We start from the raw sequence: 13,427 nt of genomic DNA on the forward strand, positions 1-13,427 counted from the left end.
TGTCACATTTTTGCTGGGCTCTAATTACACCAATTAGCATTTTTTCCTCACAGAACTGGAAGAGAACACTGTGTTCAATTAGGCTTTGTTATGCCACATCTAGCACAGCAGACTATAGCAGAGGGATGTGTGAGGGGCTTAGTGTTTGAGACAGGGTCACAGTCACTTTCACCTGGCTGCTGTTCACCCATGGGCAAATTGTATACATGCCATACACCAGACAGGAAATCCAGCCTAGTAATTGCAACGCCTTACATGAAATGTGACAGTTCATTTATAAAAGCAAGCATGTCTCAGCATGCAGCGAAACAAACACATCCACTTGAGCAGCACTTTCATTATATTTTCCTACCAGTCAAACAGGCTGTAGGTGTAAGGCGGGATGTGGATCAGGTGTAACCAGCATTACACATCATACAACTTATAATATTCTGAGTGCTCATCTGTGTTTGCAAGAAAGGTCCTCAAAGTCTGTGACCTTCTTAACTTTGTCCCTTTCACTTCTCCTCAGTGCAACCTCAGAAGTTTTGCATTTCATGCCAAAAGAGCACAGTAGGCCAACTTTAGTCTCTTTGCTGAGCGCTTCAGTGAGTTCTTTCTTTCTTTCTTTCTTTCTTTCTTTCTTTCTTTCTTTCTTTCTTTCTTTCTGTCTTTCTTTCTTTCTTTCAAGTCCTGTACAGCTTCTTTCACCCTACGCTATAGGTTTTTTTTTTCTGTTTGTCAGCATCACATAAACTGAAGTTGGTACCACAGTATTTACGATGTGGCTTTTTACTTTATCAAATAATGATCACAATCAGTTTCTAAATAATAGTGTGTAGCCTAATCACCAAAAATGAAAGGCGCTATCATTCAAAAAAGATTTGTGACCTCTCCACTACATTTTACGCTGTCTCGGGGTGTAAGCACTAACTTCTGAGTCCTAATTTTGCAGGATCTATTAGTTAAAAGACCTAGGGGAACAATATCTTCAAAACAGAATTGTCCTTTTTTTAATTAAACTGAAACATAAAACTTCAAAACAAACATGTGCAGGGTTGGCTAGGGAGGTGAAGTACTGACATCCTCTTTGCAACAGGAAGCAATGGGTGTTAATGGGAAATATGGTCTTTATTTGAGAACTGCCTGCACTAGTCACTCAGCCATATACGACCACTGAACTTGCAGCACGATGGTCTCAGCCTGTATGCGCATACTGCAGCAGAGAACACATGCAAAAGATATATGTTAATCCTACATTCAGGTGGTAGCAGGCCATGTGCTTTTATTTGCCAGTCGGGCTGGCAGGTGATTAGATTAACAGATTTCCACAGTCTGCTCAGAGCAGCTTTTGTAAAACTCCCCACAACTGCAAATCTTCCAGGAAATACCGGGAGCTCTCTCCAGCCAGCTTACCCACTCTGCTAATCTGTTTCACTGCACAACAGCCTTTGTTTTCCCCCTTCACACGAGTTGCTCTCTGCAATTCGGTGAGTGCATCAGATGCAAAGAAGCCCGCAGCATCTGTCTGCTGCACAGCGCTGAGGAACAGGAACATATATGGTGGGAACAAGTTACAGGTGTTAATTTACCTTCACCAAAATCCAAACTGTACACTGCATGTCTCGGCCTGTACAGTTCACTTGTGGCTTCACTGTTCCTCTTTTTTGGGTTTTCGCTTACAAACCAAAACTATATAATTGTAATGGCTGTCGTTGGCAGTTTGAATACTCTTATGCTTGTCTTTTTCAAATTCAGTTGCACCGTAATCGAATCGATCCCTTCCTTACATTGTGTGAAAACCCAAACCACCACAAAATATCAAGATAAACTTGTATCACCCAAACCAGTTAGCTCTGTGACTCAACTCAGTAGCTGTTTCACAATAAAAGTCCCCCATCTCCAAGGGCACAATCAGTTCCCTTGTCAAAAAAAACCCTCTTAGATTGCCGCATCGCTGTATAAATCAAGTGCATAGTTTCACATTCTGCAGTACATTAAAATCACATGGGACCAGAACACTGTTGGAAATCGAATAACAGCCGTGCCGCAAAGAGACGCTGCTGCTGGACTTGCTTCTCATAGTCAGGTCACCATGATGAACCAGCAAGGGCTGGGTGCTTATAAATTTACAGTTGGACGCAATTTTAATGGCTTTTTGGAAATATATTCAAGAAAGATCCATTCATTCACCTGCAAAAACAACGGAAAACAGTGGAAAGAAACAGTGCAGCTGTTATCCATGACTAATAAGAACAAGTCACAACACATGCTTCAGGCAATCACCTGACTCTGACTTGTGTACAAGTACAGAGGAGCTGGATGTAAAAAAAAAAAAAAAAAAAAAAAATCAAATGTGGCATTTGATGAAACTCAGGATGATGCAGTGCTATATGTGGGACAGCTTGGGCTTCAGGTATTTTCCTCAGTGACTTCGCTGGGTCTTGTTGGCTGTCATAACAAAAGTTATGGGACAACTCCATTGTACAGTATGTTGTCCATGGGGGTAAATCCACACTAGAGGCTGCTGTCAGGAAAGGAGTCAGATGCAAGGCAGGAAGCAGATAGGCGAGAGTCAAGAAAACTAATGACAGCCTGACTGCACTGAGGTCACACTTAGGATTAGTGATAACACAACCTGGGCTATAACACAACTGAGTAACATAGTCAGAATCCCACAAAGCCTCTAACATGGTAACACCCATCTCGACTTAACTTTTTCTCTTATTTTTAGTGAGGAATGTTGATTCCACAGCTGAATTTAAAATACACGTTGGGCACCAGTTTGTGGTTCCTGCTCTACACAGCATTGGATTTGGAAAAGCTCGTCAGCAAAACAGGAGAAATTAGCGGTCTTTTTGTTGTGTACCTCGCTGTTTAAAGATTTAACGATTTAAAAGATCCCAAATATTGCGTTAGAGAATGTTTGGTGAACATAAACCTGTGTGTTTTGGGGGAATTATTTTACACACAGCAAACATTGTGTAGCTTTAATGAAGAGCTGGAGCAAGGTCATTGAACAGTAGCCTATCCATGAAATAAGATGATCTTACCAATTGTGAAGATATTTCAGTCCTTTAGAATGAAAGGAAACTGATTGTTAAGGGGATAATCAATAATAGGATTATACATAAACTGATTTAACCAGTAATCCACAGATGTTTTTAAGCATTAATCTGGAAATTCTTGTTTGCCTTATTTACATCTCCCTGGCTTGTCTATTAGGGATGGGTGCGGTCAAGTGTAAGATAAGTGCGCCACAAATTACACTTAATCCTTCTGTGCGCGTTTTGCCCGTCCTCACTGTGCTTCCTCTTGGTGCTCTAGGAAGAAATGAAAAAAGAGATCAATGATAGGTATTGAGATATTCCTAAATATTATTGATAGGTCAAATGCGTACATTTTTCCAGTACACATCTCACGTCTCGTGTGGCAAAGCAGGAATAGGTGGTCATGTCCAGAGCCATGTGGTTATCCTCATATGTGACTGTTAAGGTTGACTTTTTTTTTTCTCGACAAAAGACAACAAAAGTACCTTCATTTCCACTAACAGATAATCTGATTTTGCTTTCAAGCCTTGTTAGACCAGTTACACAAACACAGTCAGCATTCCCCAAAATCCCCTAAACACAAACCTCCTGCCCTGCTAGGAGCTCCAGCTTTAGGCAGGAGATCTGGACAATAGACAGTTTGTCCTGGTCTAGTCAACTGAGTGCGACAGGAGTTGGACTGGATGCATGAATGCCTACATTGGTGTGTTTTAGAGGGGTAGCGAAGGCCGTTTGGTACCCCACACCCCCGCCCACGGTCATCTCTCCCATCCCAGAAAGGGTGAGTCACCGGCTCTGTTTATTCACAGGCTCCCTCCTTGTGTTCCATTGACATGTTTTTCCATTCACTTCACTGTGGAGGAGCACACGATCCCCTGGCTTCAGCTCCCGACACCAGCCCCATCCCACAGCTCTTGTCAATATAGTCTCCTATGATCTGAGCATTAACCTCGGTCTCCTTGGGCCAGAAATCCTAATCCACCCTCGCTGACAAACAGTTTCTGGACTTTGGACATTCCACACCTCTGTACCTGGCAATCACGTTCACCAAAATCCCATCTAGACGGCCTATCTCCGACTAGCCCGACCCCCTCCTCCTCCTCCTGATGGAACAAGGACTAATAGTCTGGGCTGGCTACCAGGGAACTCCACTCAACCCTGCTGCATTTGATGTATTCACTTGTTCAGCCTCACCGACTCCCCCATCATTATTTCCTTACCTTAGTTTGCCTTTTTCACCCCATCTAATAGTGTTCATTTTCTCCTTGTACCTGTTTTTGTCTGCTTTGGATTCCTTTCCTTTCCTTTCCTCTTCTGTTTCCTCTCACTGTCTTCCCTCTCCACCTCCCACAGATCCTGTACTTCTGCTCCTTATCCGCTCATCTGTGGTTCCTTATCATTAACTCCCTCTCTTTTGCTCTCTACCTCCTCTTCCTCTTTGCATCCCATCTCCTGTTCATCCCCTTTCCCTCTTTTTGGACTCATTCACCCACCGCCACCCTTTCTGAACATTGTCTGCCCTCTTGAACACACTTCAAGTGCGTGAAGATAAATGGGGAAATTCACGCTTGTACGATCCAGCATGTATAGGAAGCAGTGAGTCAAAAATCTTATACTCCATTTGTCAAGTGGTTACCTCAGCTTGTGTGATTCATGTTTTCCAGCGGATATTTGACTAGTGACAGGTTAAATCAAGGCTTAGCTTTTTTTTAAAACTACACAAGGAGCCACAGAACAGTTACAGTCAACAGACTGCAACGCTCAGGTCTGGCTTGGCTTTGTTTTCCCTCCTCGGTCTATAGTTTTCCAAAAGGTGTGTCGAGCTTAGGAGTTTCTCGTCTTTTCGACACAAACAACTTGTTGCGTTTCGTCATTAATGAGATGCACGGCAACGCGACTTGACGTCAGTGGGTGTGTGACAGTGTGCGCGCGGTTATGTCAGCGTGTGAACATGACTGAGGACCTGTTGAGGCTCATCAGTGTCAGCTGTGGCGGTCACGTTACTGGGCTGCTGAACGTGTCTGCAGACCGATCTGTGACGAGTTACGACACATCTACAGTAACGACCATCGAGCTGTGTCAAATCCAGCAGTGGATACACAGGAAGCACGCCATTGTTAATTCATTTAGAATGTAGAAAGTGCTAAACATTCAGTCCCTCGCTTGTATAATGTAAATAAAAAATGTAGGTCACAAAAAAAGATGTCACTTTATCTTGCTGGACGAGGCCAGTTAGAGCTTCCACCTGTGAAAATCTATGAAACTACTGTAAATGAACAGAATAGAAGACAGAGGCTTGTTATGATCTTTAGGTAGATGTGTAGTAACACACACAGACACACACACACACACACAGCTGTGGGGGAGAGCCCCTGCCCTGGCCATTGTTTCCACCTCCGTTGTGGAAGGAGCTGTTTCTTTATCTCTCTCCCTGGAGAAGCAGTTTGGCCCTGGGAATGGGATCATACACACCACCTCCTGTTTACCTCACTCTCCTGCACATGTATTCTACACCCACACACACACACACACACACACACACACATACACACACATACACATATTGTAAAGTAAAGTAACAGTTGGCTGTGATTTCCCAGATAAGGGCCTCAGTGTGCGAGAGACAAGGTTGTATTGTTTTTTTTTTTGATGAAAACAGTTTTGTGTTCAGCGTGGCTGTGGCTGAGGACACTGACTTAATTTGGCTCTGATTTACAACCTACAGCTACACTTTCATCCGCTGAAGTGATCTAATGTCATGGGGGATATTGTCTTGCTGCTTGGATTATTAAATAGCCTCCTGTATGTGTCAGAGATACTGGGCAAATACACCGCGCTTATCAGCCCAAACCTTTGTTAACCAATGAATAAATGCCAGTCAATCGGCAAGACGCTGGCAGGTGGACTTGCAAGTGAAAGAACAAACCACGCCTTCACCAGGCCACATGACATCCGATGACTGAGTGAAGATAACAAACACGGCCTCTGACCAAACGCAGCAGCTTGAACTAAACGCTCTGTACCTCATCTAAATATTTTATCAAATTAAACTTAACGCCTTTAAAGGAAATTATATTGCAGTGTAGCAACATGTATCAGTTCTGCTTCACAAACCAGTGTGTGTGTGTGTGTGTGTGTGTGTGTGGAGGGCCTTGATTTGCATGGTAGCGGAACATCTTTGCATGACTGACCGTGCTTGGTGTCTCCTGGCTGTTTGGCGGTGTGCTTCAGGGGAAGCTACGTCCGCGCAAGGACATTTGATTATTCAAAGCACACACAGTTGCCACACACTGAGCCCAGCAACAGGATGTTTATCAGAGAGAGAGAGAGAGAGAGAGGGAGGGAGAGAGGGAGGAGGAGGAGGAGGAGGAGGAGGTATCCCACCTCCTCCCTCCCTCAGGCAGAGATGGACAGAGATGGAGAAGTGGTTGCTGAAATTAGGGTAAAGAACATAAGAAAAGGCCACAGCTCAAAGATCAACTCGGTGGTGCTTCTTGTTGGGATGTTAGTCAAACAACTATGGAGAGACTAAGAAATGACAATGAAAAGATGCAAAACAACTTGCAAACTGATGCCAAACTAGCACTACAAATCAATGACCCAATTATGACCTGCCATACTTAAGTCACACCCGCAGGTTTTTCTGTATGGTGTGAGATAATAATGGACATTTCTGATGTAAAAAAACAGCTGTCTGGTTGTTTGAAAGTGCTTTCATGGCCACGTAAAATCATGTCCAATAAGAAATCGAAAGTGCAATTATCCACTTGAACCGGATTCTTGCTTCATGTGTTTCTCCAGTCCCCCTGCATTCCTTCTCTTGTTCTTAGCAAAAAGGAGACCTTATGATACTAATCCAGCGATTAGCATCGGTAAAAACGGTTTTGTGCCGTAATCCAATTGGGAGCCGCGGAGCAGGGCTGAGCGGCATTTGGTGACATGTAACCAACGGGGGAGAGCTCGTACCAGTTAGTTAGAGCGTATTTCTCTGCATGTCACAGAAACAGTGCAGGTTAGATTAACACACACTCACTTTTATACAACGAAGAGAGAGAGAGAGAACTAAGTGAGGCCTGACTTCACCTCAAAAAGCCAAAAAAAAAAAAAAAACTAAGTGAATTAAGGGGCCAGACTTTGTGCCAGTCCTTTAGTTCTTGGTCCTTGTTTACCGAAGCAAAGGACAATGACTCCAAATGAACCAGTAACATATCCTGCATGATCTCATAGAAAAACAGGCAGAGCTACGCCGCCACAGGCCATGAAAGCTTTTACTGTTCTAATATCAAGTGTGCGAAAAGCGTGTGTGCGAGAAGTGCTCTTAAGAAGACTGCAGACAATGGGGTCAGTGTGAGGGGCCGACGGGGTGAGCTGTGTTGGTCTGGGGCACAAGTGCAGTATGTGTTAGCGTGGCCCCAGACACATGTGCATGTGTATGTGCAGAGGATGCTCAGTTATGAGGGGAATTGGGCAAAATGTTAAGTCTTACCTCAGTAGATAAACACATGACATCAATACAGAAGGCCGCTCAGTGGAAAGTAGTGTGTGGACATCAGCTCACAACATGGGGTCTGAGGAATCCTGAGAATATCCATAAAAGAAATACTGTGCTGTATTATTCTATATATTCCAATTCTATAAATACAGGATGAGCGTGATTATCGTAGTACTATACCGTTACTACTCAATGAGAGGCCTTTGTAATTCATGAATGCCTTTTAATCTGCAAATTACACACCCAATGAATACAGGGACTGAATCAAATATCAGGTAGGTATAGCTGCCGTTGCACAAAACGCTGGGGACGGGAGAGAGTTGAAGCAACAACGGCTCATAAAGGCATCCACAGATTTGTCACATGACTGGAGTCCAGTGTGCAGCCTCCAGTGGTATTTTTCCCTCCTTTTGTTTAAATGAGAAGCTGAAGTCACGCAACACATCGCAGAGAGGAGAGGAGAGGAGGGAAACTGGGGGGAAGAAGCCGGAGTGTGTGGACAAGAAGGGGGGGGCAGGTATAAAAGAGCAGGGGATGACTCAGAGTGCAGTAATGTGCCCATTGTGGCGCTCAGCGCGCAGCTTTATGTGTTTGTGTGCTCATCGCACTTGGCACACGGAGAATGTGCAAACACTCATGGCCCAGTGTGTGTGTGTGTGTGTGTGTGTGTGTGTATATTTTTTTTTAAAAGGATGACGTGAAGAGTGAAAGCCTTCAAGTATTGTTGTCATTTTTTTTGGCATCAATAAGTTCTGAAGAAATCTCAGTCATTGTAGGGATTTTTTTGTGATGTCAGAGGCAGATGCTTCAGCAGTGACTGCACTGTCATTGTGTATTTATTTATTTTGAACAAACAGTCATCAGTTAATTACAAAGCACTGCATCCCTCACATTAAACATTCTTGTTACTGGAAAAAAAGCCCACAAATCATTAATTTTAATTAAGGAACACCTAACTAGTATAAACACATCTAGATTATCAATATGTTTCCATCTGCCTTTTGTTATGTGCAATAAAAAGATAAAAATCTACTTTTTTTTTTTGCTTAACCTCTCTGGAAAAATTGAAAACCTGATACGAAGAATATGTGATGGAAAATGATGATGGAAATTATGACCATGAGGGACCTGCTTTCGCTTCTTCTTTTGTATCCTGTATTGTAGGTGCACCGTGTGTTCCTGTGTTGCTTCAGTGGACCAACATAAAGAACACAATGACCACCTTACTAAGCTACCTGCCATTACCCAGAGTCCCCAGAGTTAAACACAAGTGTTTGATTTGATCGTGACGTCTTTGCACTTTCCTCACAATGTTTCTGTAACAGCAGTGTATGGAAACACTGATTTTCTTTTTTCTTTCTTTCTTTTTTTTTTTTTTTTTTTGGAAACTGGCTGAAGATGTGTGCATCATTTGGATGGAAAAACACCTAATATCCCTTTAGGACCCATGGATTTAGCAACCAGGCTGAAGTTTTTCCAAACGAGAATACACAACATCTACTCACATCTACTGACTCTCAGTTGCATCGCAGGCCTTTCCAGTAAACTCTGAAGCTCTCAGAAATATAATAGAGGGATATACCTAGTCTGGAAAATATGTTGAAGTAGTTTGTTTTGCATATTTTTTATTTATTGCAAATTAATTTGTTGTCAAGTATTTTCTAGAATTGGGGCCTTAGGGTTTAGGGTGCTGTCCATGCAATCCCTTGCTCAAATCCAATGACAAAATATTTGTTTAAGTTAATAATACAATCTGAATATGAATATAATAACAGTGAATTGAACAGACAATAGACCGTTTCGGGGCTTACACTGCAAAAACTCAAAATCTTTCCAAGAATATTTGACTTATTTCTTGTCAAAATGTCTAATTTCTAGTCAAAACTAATCTCTTTCCACTTAAACTAAGACTCATCACCTAAAGATTAACTTGTTTTGAGATCATTTTCACTTGTTTCAAACAAATTTTCACTTGAAATAAGTAGAAAAATCTGCCAGTGAAAGCAGGTTTTTTGTGCTTGTAATAAGAAAGAAAAACTTGCTCCACTATCAGATTTTTCTACTTATTTCAAGTGAAAATCTGCTTGAAAGAAGTAAAAAGTGTCTAAAAACAAGCTGCTTTTTATGTGATGAGTCTTATTTTAAGTAGAATGAGATTTGTTTTGACTAGAAATTACATTTTTGACTTGAAACGAGACAAATATTCTTGGTAAGATTTTGAGTTTTTGCAGTGTAGCTGTTCCATAACTGCAACACAAATGTCCAGAGGATGATGGACACCCGTATCATTTGTATGAACCGAACTGAGGCAGGTCTGATGAAGTCTTTTGAGCATCAGCAGCACCAATCAGCACAGTGCTCACTTTGCTTCCATCCACCTTTGTTTTCCTCTGTACTTTTACTTCAGCTCGACCCGTTTTCTGTCTCTCCCGCTTGTCATGAATCAGTGAGTCGTTCAACTCCCACAGATAGGTCTGAATCCAAAGTTCCTATCGGCTTACCTGCCCGGAACCAAGCCAAGGAAGGGCCGAGGGGAAGAGGAGGAGGAGGAGGAGGAGAGGGGGGGTTGATGGAGAAAGGAATCAGCCACGGACAAAGGCTGGTTCAGAACAGCAGTGCACGTCTCCTTTATCCCCAGTCCCCTCTCTCATGCCTGGTCATGGGTCTCATGTTACATCTCCGTCCTTCTTGATGCTTGGAACAGAATGAGATGCTTTGTCCCTGCGCTTCTGCTTGAGACTAAGCTCTTTCCACTTACTGACACACACACACAATTCTTTAATTTAACCACTATACAGGGCCTCTTTACATCTGCTTCTTCCTTGAACTTTGTCCATTTCAGTCGACTTCATAGTTTCACTCTCTTTCTGTCATACTCTCTAAACTCTTTGTGACATGTGACTCTGTCTTTGCTTGACTTCCACACTCAGGCTGACAAGTTCTTTTTGTGCGCACGGGACTCAAAGGTTCTTTGTGGTGTGCAGGAAACATGTTGACACATTTAACACGTTTGTTTATATATACATACAGTATATATAGGGTGAGCGTGTGTGTGTGTGTGTGTGTGTGTGTGTGTTTGTGCAAATTACTCAGGGTCATGTGCTTGATGAGTTTTTGTTTCGACATGCAAGACATGCAAGATGCACACTTAGGTATGCATGTGTGCATGTTTTGCATAGAGGGTTGTTTGTGTTTATACACATTTACATTATCACTGGGTATTGCACTTGGTATTTTGTGTGTGTGTGTGTGTGTGTGTGTGTGTGTGTGTGTGTGTGTGTGTGTGTGTGTGTGTGTGTGTGTGTGTGTGTGTGTGTGTGTGTGTGTGTGTGTGTGTGAGAGAGAGAGAGAGACCATATGCCCCCCCCCTTCCACTCAGTCTCACATAGTTATCTTTGGTATGTGAAACTAGAAGTTCAGGACTGTGAACCTGATTATGTCTCTGCTCTCCAGGATGACTGGCACACACACACACACACACACACACACACACACACACACACACACACACACACACACACACATGCTCACACATACAGAGAAAAAGGCAAAGTAGGACAGTACAGTAGAACTGTTTTGCCTGTTTAGTCTATCAAGCACCTGTATCTTTAAATACCAGCCTGTCCAACATGCAGACTGATGTAATATGCAGTACACATAACAGATTCTTATCCGTCAGCAAAAATAAGTATAATTTTTTCTGTTCTTTTCTTTTCCACGTAATTGATGGTCTAGTTAACAATTTCTTTACTTCATATTTAATGAGATTTCCATGGTCCAGCCATGGAACACCCAACTCTCTGCTTCACCCGTGAAACTGATTTGGGTTCCACTTTAAAACCTCCTTCCCGTCTCTCACGCCCAGCCTCAGCATTATTGCTACAACGGGAAATATTGTATCCAGGAAGAAAGAATCCTTTTGCATTGGCCCTTTAATGCCTCCTTGTAAAGAAGCTGATTGTGCTAAATGGATTCTCATCATTTCCATTGATAAACTACATCCTGCTGCACAAGCGCTCTGCTCACTTTGAACCTCTTATATATAACAAGTGCATGTGGTCACACATACAAGTGTTGCCTCTGCTCTGTGGCTATTTGTGTGTGTGTGTGTGTCTGTGTGAGAAAATGCGTGAGAAAGTGTGTGTTTATATCAATGTGAGGAGAGCTGGCAAAGATGAACAGACAAATACTTCCGACAGAAACAGGAAAGCTGGGGACCTGCACCTCTGATCACAGGTGTGTTTGTGTCGGAGCGTGACGTTGCTGCGTGTGAGAACACCCACTCACTGATGAACTATCAACAGGGTTGTAGGATGTGACATGGTAAACTGCGGTAGGACGTCACGCGGCTTTTCAGTTGTTCTTCCTTGTGTGTTTGTGTGTGTGTGTGTATACCTTTGTTCATTCATCTTCAGTTTATCTCCTTTCTTTGTGTCTGTAATGGCTGTTAGTTGGCTGACGTCATGGATATTAGCCTACTTAGTTCTCTTGGCCTGGTGGCACAGACCTGTCACTCTCTCCTGTGATTTAAACACGTGACGTGAGCATTTCAAAGACAACTTGTTTGTTTTCTTAAAAACCAGCATGGTTTGCTCTCTCCAGGTGAAAGAGGCCACAGGGAGGGCAGGAACGGCTGTCATTTTTTTTTTTTTTTTTTTTTTTTTTGTCGTATGCTCCGTCACTGAGACTAAAAATAGGCCACCGGGGCCAGGAACACGTTTGTTCCATCGCTTACACTGTCAGCACAAAAGGAAAAAATTCCTGCGTTGCGCCAAGTTGTTGTCAGGAGCTAATGGGGGCAGATCGTTTGACGTCTTTTACATGCCCGTTACCACAGCAACCCCTCATTAAACACCTCATCACTTTTCAGAAAGGTGGGATGGGGCGTTCTGAGTCCTGTGCCTGACATGTTAACAAGGACTGGGGCAGTTATGGTCCAAGAATTAGGTTTTAGGAAAAAGGCCTCTTCTGTAAAAAAAAAAAAAAAAAGATTTATGCAAATGCAAAATCAAAAGTGCACACAAACACACTCACAGAGTAAAGCGCAAGTTAGTGAAAACCCCTTTGTCATGAGCCCTGAGAATGTGAGTGTGTGTGCACACTGATGAGCAGGAGGGTGTGTGATCTATTACACAGTAAAACATTGATGTTTAAATGTCTGTTGTTTGAAGGGATGCAGCGTTGTTTCCTCTCGACTATAAAATGGCTCGATCAGGTTCCTGTTGTGATAACCAGAGACACATCGGCCTGAGAGGACCATGTAAGGCTGTAGAGGGTCATCGTGTTTACAGAGCCTCGGCGTGCAGTGTCACACTCCGCAGGTGCTTGTAGTTTATCCACGCTGAATCTCAGTTGTTGATCATGTGTTGTCATCGTTTGGAAGGGGGGATGGCCATGATGACCGATTCTGCTGGGGGCCGCAGTGTTGTTTCTGTAACGTACTACGCTGTGTAAACACAAATCCAGCTCCTGTCGCTCTGCAACATCTCAGACCTCGATCGTAAAAGTAAAGCAACACCTCCTACGGACAATTCAAAGTGGTTGGACTTGGAGTATCATTTTTATTCCATTACACTCTTAACTACTGCTGACAATACATCTTTCCAGAATGTGTCACTTGAGCCGTGCTGTCAGTGCCACGGCGCAATTACCCTGCTCTGCCACGTGCTATACAATGTGGCAAGCAACGTTTTTTTTCCCCATTTCATTCCATTTTGAAAAGGGACAGTGTACATATATAAAACATTGTAAAAGAACAAAAAATGTAAATGCACCCGAGTTAGCTAAAAAGCTAGTTTTCATCGTTAGTCCCTCTGCCTGATTGTAAAGGGCAACCTTTAAAAAGAGCAACAATAAAGAACCACATGAAAAAGAAGAAGGTAACACATTCTATACACATTTGGAAG

General features: G+C 42.8%; 1 protein-coding gene across 2 annotated transcripts in view; it reads left to right on the plus strand.

Annotated features, from left to right (window-relative positions):
* Positions 1-13,427, plus strand: part of prkd2 (protein kinase D2) — a 33,326-nt gene that overhangs the window by 1,369 nt on the left and 18,530 nt on the right. The gene's annotated exons all lie outside the window — the stretch shown is intronic.

Source organism: Trachurus trachurus, assembly GCF_905171665.1.
Source record: "Trachurus trachurus genome assembly, chromosome: 13".
In the NCBI taxonomy this organism is placed as follows: domain Eukaryota; kingdom Metazoa; phylum Chordata; class Actinopteri; order Carangiformes; family Carangidae; genus Trachurus; species Trachurus trachurus.